General features: G+C 41.6%; 1 non-coding gene across 1 annotated transcript; it reads left to right on the top strand.

Moving 5' to 3' along the window:
• The first annotated feature begins 489 nt into the window (after positions 1-489).
• On the top strand, positions 490-608 carry LOC145414775 (5S ribosomal RNA). Its single transcript, XR_013899930.1, has one exon. It is a non-coding gene; the product is annotated as a 5S ribosomal RNA (ribosomal RNA).
• The last annotated feature ends 18,955 nt before the right edge of the window (positions 609-19,563 follow it).

Below are 19,563 nucleotides of genomic sequence, written 5' to 3'. Positions count from 1 at the left end.
GATGCTGAGCACTCCCACCTCTGATACACACATCATATATATATATATATATATATATATATATATATATATATATATATATATATCATCAACCGTTTTAGTGTCCACTGCAGGACCGGCCTACCCCGTCTGAAGTGGGGACGATACAGCCTATGTATCTCTACCACGTGGCTTAGGCTGTCTGGTAGAGATTGTGTGTAGGGTGAGAAGTGCTTGTAAATGTAACTGTAGTGCTGGAGTGGCTACGGATGTGTGGGTAGTCTGTTAACCAAGTGTAACTGACCCGCGCAAGCCGACTGGGTCCAAGCATACTTTATAGTACGCAACACTGGTTCAACCATAGCACCCCTTATCCCCGTCAAAGCAGTACATGGGCGGAAGAACGCTCTCAAAGTTTATTACCCTGGCGGGGCGCGAACCCTCGTTCTTCAGTGTACGAAAACGCACACTTTACCACTGTAAAACAGAGGCTCCGTATATATATATATGGCCAACGGCCATACCACGTTGAGTACATCGCTTCCCGTCCGATCAGCGAAGTTAAGCAACGTTGGGTCTGGTTAGTACTTGGATGGGTGACCGCCTGGGAACACCAGATGCTGTTGGCATAACGTTCTTCCTACGTGTCAAGTGGGGTTGGTGGAGGATTAGTGTGCCTCCCTGTAAAACAATTAACTCTAAGCCCTTGGCCACCCCGTTTGGGATACATGGCGTCTGGCAATGAATGAATGAGATATATATATATATATATATATATATGCTTGGGGGCTACGAGGGAGACAGGCATGACATGTCAAACACTTCGTACAGTGTTTAAAGAAGGAGTGTGCAAGAATGTTGTAATAGGTTTTCGGGCGACTCTAAACGTCTTTGTGCATTATCTTCTCTCACAGTCAACTTTTTTAATACTCTGCATATGAGTCTCTCTCTCTCTCTCTCTCTCTCTCTCTCATTGTTCATTTTCCTTTACTTCCTTTTACTTACGTCCAAGTAAGTTGCCGTGATCTTAAGCATAAATGTACCTTGTGCACTTCATTGTTTTCCTGACCTATCCTACTGCCCCTTTAGCCGGTTCGCGTCCAGTGACTTTGTGCCATTGAGACCTACGTTACTCTCTTTACGCACTCGTAACAAGAGATTTGACGGAATCTTGATTTAGATTCGTGCCGGCGAGAGTGCAAGTTTGGTCTCTGGAGACCCTCGAAATGATCCTCCATTCCTGGTCCTTCTGTCATCAAGTCCAGTTTACATCCAACCCTCCTATTGTCGACCCTTCTGCCAGGCACATAGTATCCTCTCTAGTATCATCCTGGGACGAGTTTCATTTCTCTTTTCCGATGGATTTACTCCCATGATAAAAGAAATCCAATCACAGAGCCGAACTCTGCTAGTTTCCTTGTCTCTCATATTTGGAGCTTTGGTGACGAAAATGTCTACCGGTAATATTTCCTGTTCCTATTTCTACTTGATGACAAATCAGAATTTTGATGGAAAGTAATCGCATGGTCAATTTGCGGTTCGGAACCTTTAAGCTCTAACAGAGCTACAGATGAAAGTAAGAAAGGATGAGGGTAGTTTGCATAGCAACAAGAAAGTATTAATTCAGTTATTGACCGGTCATGTAACAAAAAAGAAAAGGAAAACTGTGACTGAATCATTAACATATTAATTTCCTATTTTCTTCTATATATCGACTGAAGCATTCTCTCTCTCTCTCTCTCTCTCTCTCTCTCTCTCTCTCTCTCTCTCTCTCTCTCTCTCTCTCTCTCTCTCTCTCTCTCTCTCTCCTGGTAGTATAGATAACTTTAACTGCATCACTTTCACCAGGGAGTTGACAGGTCGCACAGATACCTGATGGGTTAAATGAAAGACAGGGGGAACAAGTGGGAGGGTCTTATTAGAGTGTAGATAACCCACTCTTTCTGCTTATCCCCAGTACAATGGCATCTTTTATTCATTCCTGACAGGTGAGTTACCAGTGTGTGATGGCAATTTTAAGTTCACTATGAACATTGCATAATCTTGTTTCTTCGCTTCGAATTTTTTTTTTTAATAAATATAAATTTTTGACTTAGCTGACTGCTCATACCACCAGATCTTTCCCAGACTTTTTTTTTTTTTTTTTTTTTTCTGGCAGCAAATCAGGGAGGAAAAAGGGGAAGGTAGGGGGCTAGTGAAGGGAAAAGCAGCAGGCATGGTGGGCAAAGGTAGAGTGACGGAAGGAAGGATGAAGGATGTGAGATATACTGTAATATACCTTGGCCATAATTGCGTCTAACCATCTTACACTCAGGGTAGAATATGCGTTAGACATCACCTGGTAATGCCACATTATGTCTTCTGTTATGGTGGCAAAATATCTGGGATCTGGCAATAAGCCGACAGTAAGCAGTCACTTCCTAGTTAAGATTTTTGTCTAACAGACAACACCAGACATTTCAGTGAGTGGAATGACTGGCATGAAGACATATGAATCTATTTCACTCTGCACTCAGTCACTTGCTAAGAAATATATTTGTTTAACAGACAATACCAGACATTTCAGTGACTGGATTGACTCTGACTTGAACACAGATAAGTCTACTGTGGCATTCATTTCTACTTCGTACTTAAAGAACTTAATCTTGTAATTATAGTTCATTGCCTGTGTGAAGTGGGGGGAGGGGACTAATGAGAGTCACTGAGATTCAGTTCCTTCAGGAATACAATGATATAGGTGTCTCTGCCCTTTCACTTCCCTGTTGTACTGTATATCCCTTTATTACTGCCATCCTCCAGTCCGGTTCTACCTGCCAATGGAGCTAATTGATTGATAATTCCTAGACCCACATTTTCAAATAAAGGTGAATGGGGGCCTGCATCCACCTCCTCCTCCTCCTCATCATCATCATCATCATTACCTGATTCAATCCACTACACGACAAAGGTCTCACACATCTTTTTCCCCTCTGACCTAATGGCTGTTAGCCAGTTTCATCCTGTCCCAGCGAATATCCGAAACCCCTCTCCTCATCTCGTTCTTTGTAAACTTTTTCTTCTAATTCGATCTCTGAACAGTCATTCTTTTTCCCTAATTGTTCATCTGTTGTCTGTTCTACCAAGGACGTACCTGTTCACATTCACTTACGTTTTTTGACCGTTGTGATTATGTCCTCTGCTTTTGTCAGGTTTCCTTTCCAGGAGGTTCTCTTTTTAGCTCATCATGTGACTCCAAACATAATACGTCCATTCCATTCTGAGCATTCCTGAGTTTACGTTCTCATATTTTTTTTTTTTACACTCCACGCCTCCCATTTGTAAGGTAGAACTAGAAGGACACACTGATTATATAATCGCCTCGTTTGCCATATGGATAACTGCTTATCCTTCATGTAGATACTTGGTTTGCCACAAGACCTAAATCCCTTTCCTATTCTCCACTTGATTTCATTGTCGTGGGCTGGGTCTGCCTGAACTGCCTGCTCTAGCAATAGGTAGATGTATCGCTCAAGAAATTCTAATTCTTCCTCTCCTGTTTTTACTAGACGGGATTGACTGATTGATTGACCGAACCAAAGCTAGCGGCACAACTTGGACGGGAGCAAACACGTGTTTAACATATACTCTTCTTCTCGTTCAATTCCAAACCTAACTACAGTCTCTCCCTGTTCAGGTCACCTATCATTTTGCATAGTTCATACCCTGATTCACTGAAAGGGACACTGTCGCCTGCAGTCTAAGACTTTTAAGTCTTTCAACATCTATGTTAACTCCATTGTCTCGCCAGTCTAAATGTCTGAACTTATCCTTTAGGCTCTCAGGAAATGGTGTTTCCTTGTCTAAGATCTTTCTTTATCGGCATTTTCTGAGTGTCTTTATGATGTTTTATGATAGTCGTGCTACCTCTATAAATAATTATATATTAGTACTGAAACATAAGTTTTTTTTTTTTTTTTTTTTTTCAACACTGTCCTCGAATTGCTTTCCTCATTGCAGCTGCTTCAGTTGAAGCAAATGCTTTCTCATAATGAACAGATCCCAAGAACAAAGGCTTCTTAACTTATGAAGGTTTCTCAGTCACTTGGCATGGTCATTTTTTTTTTTTTTTTTAATGCGAGGAAGAAGGAACAATAGGCCATGAGCACACAATAACAGTTCCCTCCAAGAGAAAAGCAAAATACAAGAGAGAGCCAAATTCAAGATCCGATCATTTCGAGATGCCTGGACAAACTGCGTTTGAAAGACTGGAGATCATAGGAAGCAGGAAATACAGACAGAGGGAGACAGTTCCAGAGTTGACCTGTTGCATAAATGAAGGACTTGGAGTAACGGTTAACTCTTGCATTAGGGAGTTGGACAGAAAAGGGATGAGAGTTTGCTGCTAGACGGGTGCTATGCGCCCGTCGTAGAGGTGGAGGAATGCATGCAGACAGTTCAGAGGAGTAGTGACCATTAAAATAGCGATAGAAAAGAGATAAAGATGCAACAGTGCGACGAAGAGACAGAGGTTGAAGGGAGTCAGTAAGAGGAGGAGAGTTAATGAGACGAAAAGCCTTTGACTCCACCCTATTGAGAAGAGCTGTATGTGAGGAGCCTCCCCACACATGAGAGTTGTACTCCACACAGGGGCGAATAAAACCCCTGTATAGAGTCAACAATTGTGCAAGGGTAAAGAAAGAAAGGAGTCGGCTTAGCACACCCAATCTCTTGGAAGCAGATTTTACAAGAGATGTAATATGATCTTTCCAAGATAAGTGCCGAGTAAATGAAACCGCAAGCATGTTCAAGGACGATGGAGGATTAAGCTGAATATTATTAAACATTTGTGGGTATACCTGTGGAAGATTTTGTTGGGTTGATAGGTGTAAGAACTGAGTCTTTGATGCATTAAAAACAACAAGATTATTTTTACCCCAGTCAGAGATACGAGCCAAGTCAGACATGGCGTGTGCCAGAGCCTCATCCCTTGTTTGTTAAGTAACTGTTGAGATGGGCGTTGCGGGAACCGAATGGAAAGGTGAAGGGTGGAGTCATCAGCGTATGAGTGGATAGGGTTAGATGCACAGCTTAGAAGGTCATTGATGAATAAAAGGAAGAGAGTTAGTGACAGGACAGAGCCCTGAGGAACACCACTTTTGATAGATCTAGGAGAAGAATGATGGCCATCTACAACAGTGGCTATAGAACAACCAGAAAGGAAGCTAGCGATGAAGGCACAAATAGAAGGATAGAAACCGTAAGAGGGCAGTTTGGAAATTAAAGATTTATGCTAGACTCGATCGAAAGCCTTTGAGATGTCAAGTCCAATGGCAAGGCTTTCGCCAAAGTCCCGAAAGGAGGATGACCAGGAGTCTGAAAGGTAGGTGAGAAGATTGCCATTGGAGCGTCCTTGACGGAACCCGTACTGACGATCTGAAAGAAGGTTGTGGTAGGAAAGATGCCTTAAAATTTTTCTATTGAGAATTGAATCGAAACCTTTTGAAATACAGGACGTTAAAGCAATTGGACGATAGTTAGAGGGTTGGGAATGGTCACCCTTCTTTGGGACTGGCTGAATGAGAGTAAACTTCCAGCAAGAAGGAAAAGTACAAGTTGACAGACAAAGGTGAAAGAGTTTGCCTAGGCAGGGTGTAAGCACAGAAGCACAGTTCTTGAGAACGACAGGAGGGACCTCATCAGGCCCATATGCCTTGCTAGTACTGAGGCCAGTGATGGCAGAAAATACATCAGCTGAAGAAATTTAATGTCAGCCATGAGGAAGTAAGAGGGGAGAAGCGATGGAGGAACAGCACCGGAATCATCTAAGGAGGATTTGGAGGAGAAAGTCTGTGCGAAGAGATCTGCTTTATCAGTAGAAGAAGTAGCTACAGAACCATCAGAGTAGAAAAGAGGAGGGAAGGATGGTGAGGTAAAGTTGTTAGAAAGGTTTTTGGCATGGTGCCAGAAGGAGTGGGAAGAATTCGAGTTGGAGAGTTGAGAGCATTTAGTACGGATGAAATTATTTTTAGCAGAGCGAAGAACAGACTTAGCACGATTCCGGGCAGAAACGTAAAGATGATGTGATTCAGGGGTGGGTTGGCTCCGTACCTTTTGTAGGCTCTCTCCTTGTTGTGGACAGCATTAGAACAAGCATGATTAAACCAAGGCTTTCTTGTGTTAGACAAAGGATACGAGAAAGGAATATACAGCATGCTTCTATGTCTGAGAGAAGAACCTCCGTAATGCGCAAGGCACACTCAGATGGCCCCTGGCCACGGAAGCAATGATCATTCCAGGGAAAATCAAAGAAGTACTGCCTGAGGGCCTCCCAATCTGCAGCTCCAAAGTGCCACAGACAACGTTTCTTTGGAAGGTCAACAGGCCGTACTGGAGTGATAGGACAGGTTAAGGTGATATGGTTGTGATCGGAGGAGCCGAACGGAGAGAAAAGATTAACAGTGTAGGCAGAAGGATTAGTTGTAAGGAAGAGGTCAAGTATGTTGGAGCTCTCACCAAGGAGGTCTGGGATACCGGTAGGGTGCTGTACAAGCTGCTCTAGGTCATTAAGGATAGAAAAGATGTAGGCTTGCTCTCCAGGTGGATCAGTGAAAGGAGAGGAGAGCCAAATGTGGTGGTGAACACTGAAATTTCCTAAAATGGAGATTTCATGGAAAGGAGAATTGGATAGAATGTGTTCCATCGTACAAGTAAGATAGTCGAAGAATTTTTGATAGTCAGTAGAATTAGGTGATAAGTAAACAGCACAGATATATTTAGTCAGAGAATGACAGGAAAGCCGAAGCCAGAGCGTAGAGAATTCAGAAGAATCGAGTTCAGGAACACGAGAGCAAGATAAGTCGTTGCGTATATATACACAACATCAACCTTTGGCTTTGAAATGAGTATAGAGAAAGTAGAAGGATACAGAAAAGGGTTTGCTGTCAGTTGCCTCAGACAGCTGAGTCTCAGTTAGAAAGAGAAGGTGAGGTTTAGAGGAGGAGAGGTGGTGCTCAACAGAGCGAAAATTAGAGGAAAGGCCACGAATGTTGCATAAATGAAGAAGGGAGTCAGACAGTGGTTCCAGGCAGCTCAAGTCGTCACGGGGGGGGGGGGGAAGGTGGGGGCATTTATGGTCCCCCTCGCTGGGGAATCCGAGGCTGAGTGTTGAGGAGCCATGATTTTTTTTTTTTTTTTGGAAAAGGAAGTGTAGTGTGTACTGTGCATGTAGTTTGGTGTAGATACAGAAATTTGTATTGGAGAGCGTGCTGGTCCACTCTCTGTGTAACTGAGACACTGAAAAGGTTCAGCAAAGGGGGATGATCAGGAACTAGCCCTGAGGGCTGATGAAACGGGAGCTCCAGCTCTCCCTGTCATCAGCTTTCCATCCACCTCGGGAGTACTGCCCTGCTCGACTGGTGCTACAGTCTACTCCTGTCGAGTAATCATACCGAAATCCTGTCTATTCTTTTTGCTGGGTTGCATATGTCAGATAAATTCGATTTATTAAAAGTTTTGTTAAAATTTGTGTATTTCACCGGCACTGTGTGAAACTAAGATATTGCAGAAGATGCTTAGATATTCTATACAGTAGAATGTCGTTTTTTTTTTTCTTTTTTTGGCAAAGTATGAAATAAACATAACTTATTTCATTCTGACCTTATATACTGACTAGGGATTTTAATAGAATGCCTAGGTATTCTAAAGAATGTCTAGCATCTTTTGGCAAAGTATAATAGACAAGAAGGGGTTAGGCTGGGATAATCCAGGTTAAGTTTAAGTTAGGTTAGTGGTTAGGTTAAATTTGGTTAGGTTAGTTTAGAAGAACTCTACGTTATTTGAAGCGTTTATCTAAATTAACCTAACATTACTAACCTAGCCTACTCTAACCTAAACCTAACCCAGATTACCCCAGCCTGACTTAACAGCAACCTAAATTAAACTAACGTAAATGAAATGACTGATTTCACAGTTTGCCTTTTTGCTGCAATTTGATCGTTTCACACGTTGCCTAAAACAAACTCGGTAATCTACAGAATACCTAGGGAATGTGTACAGATGATTTTGTTTCATATATTGTCTTGAAGTTTGGTCATTCTGTAAATACCTAGGCATTCTATACAATGACGAGTTTCTACTTTGCCGGTAACATAATTATACAACAGGTAGAAGACTAACTGGACAATACAGTAGTTCTTTTGATATTTGGCGTTATTTTTTTGTGAAGCAGAATAACAGACGCATTTTATCTAACATCTGGGAACAACTTTGACTTTTATACATTTCATGAATAACTTTGCGAGTTCATTTAATGCAAAGTAGCCTGCACCCTTATTATGATCAACAGTAATACTGTCATCACCCATGAAATTAGAAGACAAAGCAGGGAAAGCAGGGAAACTTGTAAAATCTGAAAGTGACGTGAAGAATTCGCAACATTACGCTGCAGTTGGAGATATGTGAGTGGAACATGGCGTCCCATTACGCACTACCCAAAGGCAACTACCAACTGCACCGCTGACCATTCCACCTCTACTATACAATGTTGAGTTGTGTGAAGACGTGTGGCCATCCAACTAAGTATGTGAACATTATATATTTATAACGAGATCTTATTATCTCGTGATACCACTGTACATCCTGCATAACCAGCTATTAAATTAATGTAGTTTTATTATTCATCACCATAACATACATCAGTATTTTAATACTTTCATATGTATGTACACTAGCTCCCCAAAATATCTTTAAAGTGCCATACATTCTGACACAATGGACGATGTATCTGACATGTGTTGCGTGAAGTGGCAACAAAATTGGTAACCCTGCATGCTGGGGAATGGTTGCCATACACCCGTATATGACCTGGGATTTTATATACCGTTTTCTTTCTAATGTAATATTAATCACTTTGTCATATATAGATATATTTCATGTTATTATGATGACAAGTAAGACTAGTTAGTTTTAACATAGGCACGGTTAATCTTTCTATGGTTCATCTGAAATGCTTTCACGAGTGTCAGCACAAGGCTATCATCACTCTAGATAAATATACAAGCTTTCCCAGAATTGATATAATTTGAGTGTTTATATATTATCTGTATTAATGACTGGGAGACATATGACACCCAGTATAATATGAACGACACAAAAATATTAGACAGGTAGAGGTAAACGAAATGTAAAGACAGTAAACGAACTTTTCAAACTAATCCCCAGAGCAGCGTATAAACCCATTTGTCACTGACATACCAGCCGTATTGTGGAAGTGACATGCGAGATTCAGTTTTATATTGGACATTGTATTCCAGTAAGTAAAATAAATACAAGGTAAGGTTAAACACACTTTGGGGGGCTCCTTTTATTCATCTAATAACCAGTGTATCCACCGGCTGCATCCATGTTGACAGATACTACCATGACTCTGTAGCCACGACACCTACTTTGAAGCTGTGCCATTCACGTAGCGAAGCACCACACCACAACAGCTTCCGAAACCGAGATATCGCCACATACGGATAGTATGTATAAATATTTTGAGGTTAAAATTGTCCGACATGCAGACCCTATAGGCTATTATTAACCTCTGCATTGGTAATCTATTTGTAGTTGTGATAACGAATGAATTGTGACTGAAAGTTTTCTGATACTGTTTAATAATCTGAGTTTCACTTATATTCAAGGGGGGCTGGGTAACTCAATGGTGGCGTTTGTAGCTCAAGACCTTGAGGTAGCGAATTCGCGACCCACACGGGTAGCTGCTCAGCTGAAAGTTAGTAGGGTACTCTTATCACCCTATGAGGGCTATGTGGTCTAACATAGGCCTAGCTCGGAGAATCCATTCCTTCACTTATATTCGAACATGACAACTCAGCCCATCGCAGTCACTTTATATTCGAACATGACAACTCTGCCCGTCGCAGTTACTATGTTTCCCAAGATGCATTTATCACAATATAATGTGTGTAATGGGTTATATTCTTTAACACAGAGGCATAAATATTAACGAACTGTTGCCATTTACAAGTCGATGGATGTTTGCAGTCACATAGTGGCGTTGATTTGCTTATTAGCAGTACCACCTACGATGGCTAACCATGCTTACCAACCGTACCGAGACGACAAGTGGCCGGGAATAATGTTTCATTCTGTTCATTTTGCCATTCTTTGCACCACACTTTAAAGATACTTTTGGGAGCTAGTGTACATAATTTAGCTAAATATATCCCTATTAACAAGTATGATATTATTAGCATAATGTACTGTCATATCATCTTCTTATCCTCGTATAGTATCAGTATAATTTTATTATCTGAATTCTGCTCTGTTAATCTCTACGTCTATAACATGGGAGACATCTTATTTTTCCGGGGAGGGGGATGACGCCTATAAGTGAGCAGATGCTTGTTGCTAATTCGTCACATTCGGTTGCCATCAGAATGCAATGATTTGGCGCTGATTGTTTCCTCTGGCCAAAGCTTCAGACTCAGGCATGGAACGCTGAGAAGATTGTTTATATATGCATAGCTGAGAATAACATAACAGCGTAACGTGAACGGAAGCTCACGTACCTTTATCTTGAATGAAATTAAGGGAGACAGAGAACTACTAGACTCCCAGAATGTAACACAGCTGTCATTAAAGTATCCAGTAATAGCACGGAGTCTTTAAGAATAACCTAAATTCCTGATGATATATCTACGGGCCTACATCTCGCATTGCTTCATAAATTTTTCTCTAACCCTTTTAGGTATTTATTAACAATTTAAAGTCATTTGACACTTGAAGTCCATATTCTTACTCCTTTTTCGTCGGGATATCGAAAAATACTGGTTCATTCACATTTTCTATTAGTGTTATAGGTTTCATATACTGAAGTCAGATACTAGGCCTCCTGTATTACCTGCATAACAAGCGAACATCACCTTCAGTTATGTGGGCACATGGGAGACTGATCATGTCTAAATGTGATAAGTGAAAGAGTCAACATAGGGTGGAGGAGACCAAGGAGAAGTTGGTGGAACTCACTGTTGGAGAAGGTCAGTCCTTGCTGGCGGGAGATATGGGAGGAAGAATGGCTGCCTGGAGACTTGCACACAGGGATCTACATGGCTGGTGTCGGAAGGTAGCCCTAAGTGAGGCTATGTAGGCCGTGGCATTCGCCTCGTGTGAGTAAGGGAGTAAGTCCTTAAACATTCAGTAAAATATGTTCAAACCACATTTATATCCATTCAGGCCCTTCTCATCTAATTTACGGTAGTCCATTCACAATAAATCAGGTCCATTTACTTTAGTTTAGGTTCATAAAGGACCAGTAACGTACGGTAATTTCAAGACGTTTCCAGCCAGTAAATGGTTTTTCGTATTCATTTCAGTCTCATTCGGTTAATTCAGGTCAAATCAGGGCCACAACTCTATTCGAATTCATATAAATAAATGCAGGTTTAGCTTAGCCCATTAATGCTAAATGTTCATTGACGACCTTCGCATTAATCAAGACTCAGTCGGGACAGTTCGGGACATTTCAGAACCACTCATTTCCAGTTTTGTCCATTCAGGCCCAGTTACCTTCGGTCTGGTTTTTCACATCTAACGGAGCTCTGTTGAATCAGTCTTTGTCCATTCACATCAGGTTAGACGCAATTATATCACTGTACATCAAATTACATCAATTTATGAGGCTGTACGAGCCTATTAAGGCACATTCTGATATATTCAGGACTTCAGTCTCCACACCTGTTCAACTGAATTTAAACTTAGAAAATGCAGTCAAGTAAATTACTGTTATGTCCAGACTACGCAGAATAATTTACAGCTATTGAGATTAGCTGAGTACATTTCAGATTAGTTAATGTTCATTGAGGTTTTATCACACCACTCAAGTCATTAAAGGTTGATTCTGGGGGGGGGGGACAAATGAAGGTTTGATCCAAAAAGTAATAAACTTCTGGGTAACGTCAACTCTTGTGACTGAATGTCAAGAAAACAGAAAAATATGAAGCGGTGCCAAGGCACAGCAAACCCGTCCCCGGCAGTCATTTTAGTCCTGACGTACGAGTATAAATACAACAAGATATCTAGTCAAAGATGTCACATATCAAATTTTGAGTATATCGGGTGAAAACTGACGATTTTATGCCCACTTAAAATTTTAGGCCCGACCCACATGACATTGACTCCCCTGCCACTAACTGGGGGGTGCCCCCCCTGATGTAATGAGGCATGTTATAGGATGCAGATTTGAAAGATGCACCTTTAGGGTTTGGTTTCATGTCGATGTGACGATTTTGAAAAGAGTTATGGTGAAAAAACTATTTTTTTCTTTTTTACATTTTGGGGGCTAACAGCCTGGGCCTTGGCCCACTTTGGCCCAAAATTTAATTAGATGATCAAAAGGTCTTAGGCCATCATCCTTGTAATTTTAGTCAAAATCACACCAATAATTTTCGCACAAAGTTGTTAACGGACAGACAGACAATAAGACAAACAGACAAACCGAATGAAAACAGTACCCGTCCCCGAGCCCCTCTGGGGAGAGGGCGATTAATAATAGACACGCAAAGAGAATATATAGAACCATGTTTCGCCGAGTAAAACCGACATACTCGTATGTGCGTCACGGCAAGAGAGCACCTCTAAACATCCAGGCTTCAAAGAGGGAGATAAGCTAGACACATCAATGCCACCTCTCCACCAGATCAATTATGACGATAATCCTACAGCTGGTACTGGGTAGGCTGTCCACCAACTAAGTAGGAGAGGCAGGTACGTTAGGCCGATGCACTTTTCACATGAGTTACTAACCGGCCCTGCAGATGGCAATGTATGGGGACAGAGGGTGATCCACTGAACGACCAGCCGACGAGCTTTGTAGACAGTGGACTTCGCTAGCATCGTTTCATCTATATATATTGTTACATAGCCTATGATTTCATCATCCTTTGTGTAATTTTAACGCACAGTATGCTGCATGTTTGATCACGAGCGTGTTCTGCCTCAGTCCCCCCCTTCTACCGTTATAGTAGAGTAAGTCGTCATTTCTGGAGTTCAGACCAGGATTTTCATCTCTTTGTCCCCATGGCTTCATTTGCGCGTCCTTATTACAAGTTGTATCAAGCTCTCCTTTCTCCTATATAATGAGCTCAGTCTCTGCATCATGGCCACTTAGATCTGCTCCTCATTTTGTTCACATCTCTGTCCTCCCCTGTACAGATATTATTATTGTGAGTGCTCAAGAAATCTCCAAACATCTAGCAGCTGTGTGTAATTTGAGTATTACTGTTATTGCATTTTTTCTCGTACTGTATAGCATAAGTTTAATTTGTAGGCCTAGTGAAGTTTTTGTAATTTATGTAGGGTTCTTTATGTCAGTCATTTTTGATAATAGTTTGTATCTGTAATTATTTATCTGGCATTCACTGAGTATTATCTGGTATCTCATTTTATCAGGGCTGACTTAGATAAATTTACTCTTGCTAATTTCGTGTTAATAGAGGCTATTGCAGTTAACCATATATTTAACCTGTTTTTGCCATTACATTATTCTTATGAGTCCTGAATGTTTTGTTGTTAATTTAAGCATTAAACTTTAACTTGTAATTTTACCTAACTCTTTTGTTTTGAACCTGGAACTTTACGGGACAGTAGTGACTCTTCGTATTCTCACTTAAAGTGTACATTATCTTTCTCTGTTCCGTAACAATATATATATATATATATATATATATATATATATAGATATATATATATATATATATATATATATATATATATATATATAATCAGCCATTGCAAGTCCACTGCTGAATAAAGGCCTCCCCGAACATTGTTCACAAATTCCTTAACTGAACCAATCTCTGCTACGTATTGCCTGCAAAATTCTGTATCCCATTTCCACCTCCTGTCTTGCCTTTTTCTGCTGCTCTTACAATCTCATGGAGTCCACTAAGTCAGCCTCTTGCTCCATTGGTTATCCATTCTTCTTGCAACTTGACCTGCCCACCTCCATTTCTGTTCATTTATTACTTGTACAATGTCTTTGTCTTTAGTCTCCTCACTCACTCAAGTTGATCTTTTCCTGTCCCTTGAAGATATTCCCAACACTGACCTTTCCAGTGGTCTTTGAAAACAGATTAGTTTGATTTTCCATCATCTTTGTCAGTTTCCAGGTCTCACAACCGTCCGTCATAGCTGGGATTATACATTCGTTATATGCTTATCATATCATGGACATTGGCAGCTACTTTTCAAGATGCCTCCATGTTTGCTGAAAGCTTTCTGTCCAGTTGTAATATGTCTTTCTATTTCGCTATCATGGTCTTTCGTTAGTTTTAGTATTTGCCCCAAATAATTGTATTCCTCGACTTCTTCAAGAATTTCTTCACTTATTCTAATGATGCTCTTTGGTGTACTTGGATTAAACATTACTTTAGTGATACTCTGGTTCATCTTTAGCCCTACTTTGAAACTTTCTCTATTAAGGTCATTAACATTTCTTGCAATGTCTCTGCAGTTTCTGAGACTACGTCCATGTCATCTTTCTCTCTCTCTCTCTCTCTCTCTCTCTCCCTTACACACACACACACACACACACACACACACACACACACACACACACACACACACATATATATATATATATATATATATATATATATATATATATATATGTATATATATATATATATATATATATATATATATAGATATATATATATAGATATAGATATATATATAGATATATATATATATATATAGAGAGAGAGAGAGAGAGAGAGAGCATTACAAATTTAAAGAAGTACACCGCAGGTGTCCATCAAGCAGGGTTCATACTGTTACTGGATATTCGTCCGTCACGATTCGCCTGAAAAGTTTTGCCATCAAAACTTTTTTGGCCTGACGGCTGGCGGGAGCGATTCAACAGCATTTCTCAAGGCCATCCTGCAGCTGTCAAGTATATACGTTTCATATGCAACAAGGGTCTGGACATCTTGCGACTGAAGTTCTTGCATGTATAAAACGGACAGAATTCAGGCTTTGTAGGCTAATGGAAAGTGTGGCTCTGATGAGTTGAATGACATACTAACAAAAGAGGTATGTGAATTAGCGGATGTTGTAGGGAAAGTTAATAGAACCAAAGCCCACAGTTATTCAAAAGTGACCCACGGTAAAAGAGAGGAGATGAAAGTAAAAACAAAGAGACATGAAACAGTCTATCTATCTATCTATTGCCAGACGCCCCAATCCCGTTTGGCGTGGCCACAAACAAATCGCCTCCAAGTCGCCCTGTCCCCCGCCATTTCACTGCCCTGCTCCCAACTCACACCCCCCTCTCTCATGTACCTCTCCACCCCATCCCTTCATCTCATCCTCGGCCTCCCCCTCCCTCTTCCCCCCTCCACCTCAGTCACACTCTCTTCGTCAGTCTTTCACCCTCCATCCTCTCCACATGGCCAAACCACCTCAGTGTGTTCCTCATAACGCTTCCTATCACATCCACATCCACACCACAATGCTCCACAGAAAGAGTGGAATTAAACAAAGTTATCAACAAGAGACAGAGAGGAAAAAAAACGAAGTGACACATTGACTTGATCAAAGAAACATTCGAAAAAGGAAAAACTCTGAAACATTTTCGAAGTCAAATGGCACTAGGAGGAGTAGACTGTAGCACCAGTCGAGCAGGGCAGTACTCCCAACGTGGATGGAAAGCTGATGACAGGGAGACCTGGAGCTCCCGTTTCATCAGCCCTCGGTACTAGTTCCTGACCATCCCACTTTGCTGAACTTTTTCAGTGTTTTAGTAACACAGAGAGTTGGTCAGCATACTCTCCAATACAAGTTTCTCTAACTGTCAGCTCCATTCTACATGCACAGTACACATTACACTTCCTTTTCAAAATAATAATTAAAAAAAAAAAAAAAGGAAAATGGCTCACCCATACCATGCCTCGGAGTCCCCGGGGGGGGGGGAGACCATAAATGCCCCCACCATCCGCTCCTCTCCCAGTGATGACTCTTTGAGCTGCCTGGATCCACTGTCTGACTCACTTCTTCATTTCTGCAGCATTCACGGCCTTTCCTCTGACTTTCTCTCTGTCGAACACCACCTCTCCTCTAAACCTCACCTTCTTTTCCTTACCGAGACTCAGCTGTGTGTGGCAACGACAGCAAACTCATATCTGTATCCTCCTACTTTCTCTATACTCATTTCAAAGCCATAGGTCGATGCTGCATATATGTATGCAACGACCCATCTTGCTCTCGTGTTCCTGAACTTGATTCTTCTGAATTCTCAACTCTCTAGCTTCGGCACTCCTGTCATTCTCTGACTAAATATGTCTGCACTGTTTACTTATCTCCTAATTCTACTGACTATCAAGTATTCTTCGACTATCAAACCTCTGCAATGGAACACATTCTATCCATTTTTCCCTCCTCTGGAATCTCCATTCTAGGAGACTTCAATGTTCGCCACCACCTTTGGCTCTGCTCTCCTTTCACTGATCCACCTGATGAACAAGCCTAAATCTTCTCTGTCCTTAATGACCTAGAGCAGCTTGTACGGCACTGTACCCATATTCCTGACCACCTTGGAGAGAGCTCCAACGTACTTGATGTCTTCTTTACAACTAACCCTTCTGCTTACACTGTTAATCTTTTCTCTCCGTTGGGCTTCTCTGATCATAACCTTATTACCTTAACCTGTCCTATCGCTCCAGAACGGCCTGTGGACCCTCCAAAGAAATGTCGTCTGTGGCACTTTGGAGCTGCAGACTGGGAGGCCTTCAGGCAGTACTTCTTTGATTTTCCCTGGAATGATTATTGCTTCCATGGCCGGGAGCCATCTGAGTGTGCCTTGCGCATTGGGGAGGTTATTCTCTCGAGTATGGAAACATACATTCCTTTCTCATATCCTTTGACTAATGAAAGCCTTGGTTTAATCACACTTGTATTAACCCGTCACGTCCCGAGGTTTTTCGCACCTCTGACATCCCCCAATCCCGAGGTATTTTTGAAAAAAAAATTTTTGGCTAAAACCTCCGCTTTTGGTGAGAAACATCGAAAATTCATAGAGAAATCGCTCACCTGAGGTTTAAAATACTCGATCCAAGTAGGAGTTCCTCCTTACCTGACTGGGTTTTCTAACATGCTGGCACCAAAGAAAACGAGTTCTATGGGAGGGTAACTATTTCACACAACTCATAAATGGTATTTATTTATTTACTTGGTACGAATTTATATGTAGTATAAGAGTATATTGGTTTTCAAGCAGTAATATAGGCATTATAAGCATTGTTTCACTCACTAACTAATCACCATACCCGACCTATTTTTGCCACATTACCTGATCATTATTTCTGACTGTTTCTTCTTCTAATGCTATGTAAACTTTGTCCTCCACACTGTCATCGATTGGGGAATCACTCTGACCCTGAATATCTTTACTGGCCAGGTCACTGGTAACAGGTGAATTGCCGAGACAATGGCGTGAGGGGGGGAGGGGGGAGGTTATGCAGTGTAAGGCATTGTCCCTGCTTGGCATCTTGTAGAGGAATAGAGGAAGATGTCCGGTGTATACGTTCGAAAAATCACGTGTGAAAATTGAAAATTGTGCAAATTAGGGACCTTGCAATTGCACGACGTACCAGTACGTTGCCAGGACTGGCAAATGCAAAATGTTGCAACGTACCCATACGTCGACGGGACGGGGCGGGTTAATGCTGTCTGCAAAGAGGAGAGGGCCTATAAAAGGTACCGGACCCAACCCACCCCTGAATAATATCTTTTTTATGTTTCTGCCCAGAACTGTGCTAAGTCTGTTCTTCACTCTGCTAAAAATAATTTCATCCGTACTAAATGCTCTAATCTCTCCAACTGGAATTCTTCCCGCTCTTTCTGGCACCTTGCCAAAAACCTTTCTAACAACTTTACCTCATCATCCTTCCCTCCTCTTTTCTACTCTGATGTCTCTATAGCTATTTCTTCTACTGATAAAGCAGATCTCTTCGCTCAAACATTCCCCTCTACTTCCACGTTAGACGATTCCGGTGCTGTTCCTCCATCACTTCCCCCCTCTGATTTCCTCATGGCTGACATTAAAATGTCTTCAGCTGATGTATTTTCTGCCATCACTGGCCTCAGTACAAACAAAGCATATGGGCCTGATGGAGTCCCTCCTGTTGTCCTCAAGAACTGTACTTCTGTGCTTACACCCTGCCTAGGTAAACTCTTTCGCCTTTGTCAGTCAACTTGTATATTTCCTTCTTGTTGGAAGTTTGCTTTCATTCAGCCAATCCCAAAGAAGGGTGACCATTCCCAACCCTCTAACTATCGTCCAATTGCTTTAACATCCTGTGTCTCAAAAGTTTTCGAGTCTATTCTTAAAAAAACAAAAAACAAATTAAAGCATCTTTCCTATCACAACATTCTTTCTGATCGTCAGTATGAGTTCCGTCAGGGACGCTCCACTAGCGATCTTCTCACCTACCTTTCAGACTCCTGGTCATCCTCATTTCAGGACTTTGGCGAGAGCTTTCCCATTGCACTTGACATTTGAAAGGCTTTCGATAGAGTCTAGCATAAATATTTAATTTCCAAACTGCCCTCTTACGGTTTCTATCCTTCTATCTGTGCCTTCATCTCTAGCTTCCTTTCTGGTCGTTCTACAGCTGCTGTTGTAGACGACCATCGTTCTTCCTCTAGATCTATCAACAGTGGTGTTCCTCAGGGCTCTGTCCTATCACCAACTCTCTTCCTTTTATTCATCAGTGACCTTCTAAGCTGTACGTCTAACCCTATCCACTCGTACGCTGATGATTCCACCCTTCACCTTTCCATTCGGTTTCCACATGTCCATCCCAGCAGTTACTTCAACAAACAAGGGATGAGGGTATGGCATACCTAATGTCTGACTTTGCTCGTATCTCCGACTGAGGTAAAAATAATCTTCTTGTTTTTAATGCATCAAAGACTCAGTTTTTACACCTATCAACCCGTCAAAATCTTCCACATGAGTACCCACTAATGTTTAATAATATCCAGCATCATCCTTGAACATGCTTGGGGTTTCATTCACACGGGACTTATCGTGGAAAAATCATATTGCATCTCTTGAATCTGCCTCCAAGAGATTAGGTGTGCTAAGCTGACTCCGTGCCTTCCTTACCCCTGCACAGTTGTTGACTTTATACACGGGTTTCATTCGCCCCTGTTAAGAGTACAACTCTCATGTGTGGGGAGGCTCCCCACATACAGCTCTTCTCAATACGGTGGAGTCAAAGGCTTTTCGTCTCATCAGCTCTCCTCCTTTTACAGGCTCCCTTCAATCTCTGTCTCTTCGCCGCACTGTTGCCTCTTTATCTCATTTCTATCGCTACTTCAATGATCACTGCTCCTCTGAACTGTCTGCTTGCATCCCTCCATCTGTACGACGGGTGCGTAGCACCCGCCTAGCAACAAACTCTCATCCCTTTTCTATCCAACTCTAATGCAAGAGTTAACCGTTACTCCCAGTCCTTCATTTATGCAACAGGTCAACTCTGGAACTTGTCTCCCTATGTCTGTATTTCCTACTTCATATGATCTCCAGACTTTCAAACGCAA

This window comes from Coenobita brevimanus, chromosome 100 (assembly GCF_032717465.1).
Source record: "Coenobita brevimanus isolate Jiangsu-jjx chromosome 100, ASM3271746v2, whole genome shotgun sequence".
Classification (NCBI taxonomy): Eukaryota; Metazoa; Arthropoda; class Malacostraca; order Decapoda; family Coenobitidae; genus Coenobita; species Coenobita brevimanus.
The sequence above is the reverse complement of the archived record's forward strand: the minus strand, read 5'-3'. Positions and strand labels throughout refer to the sequence as shown.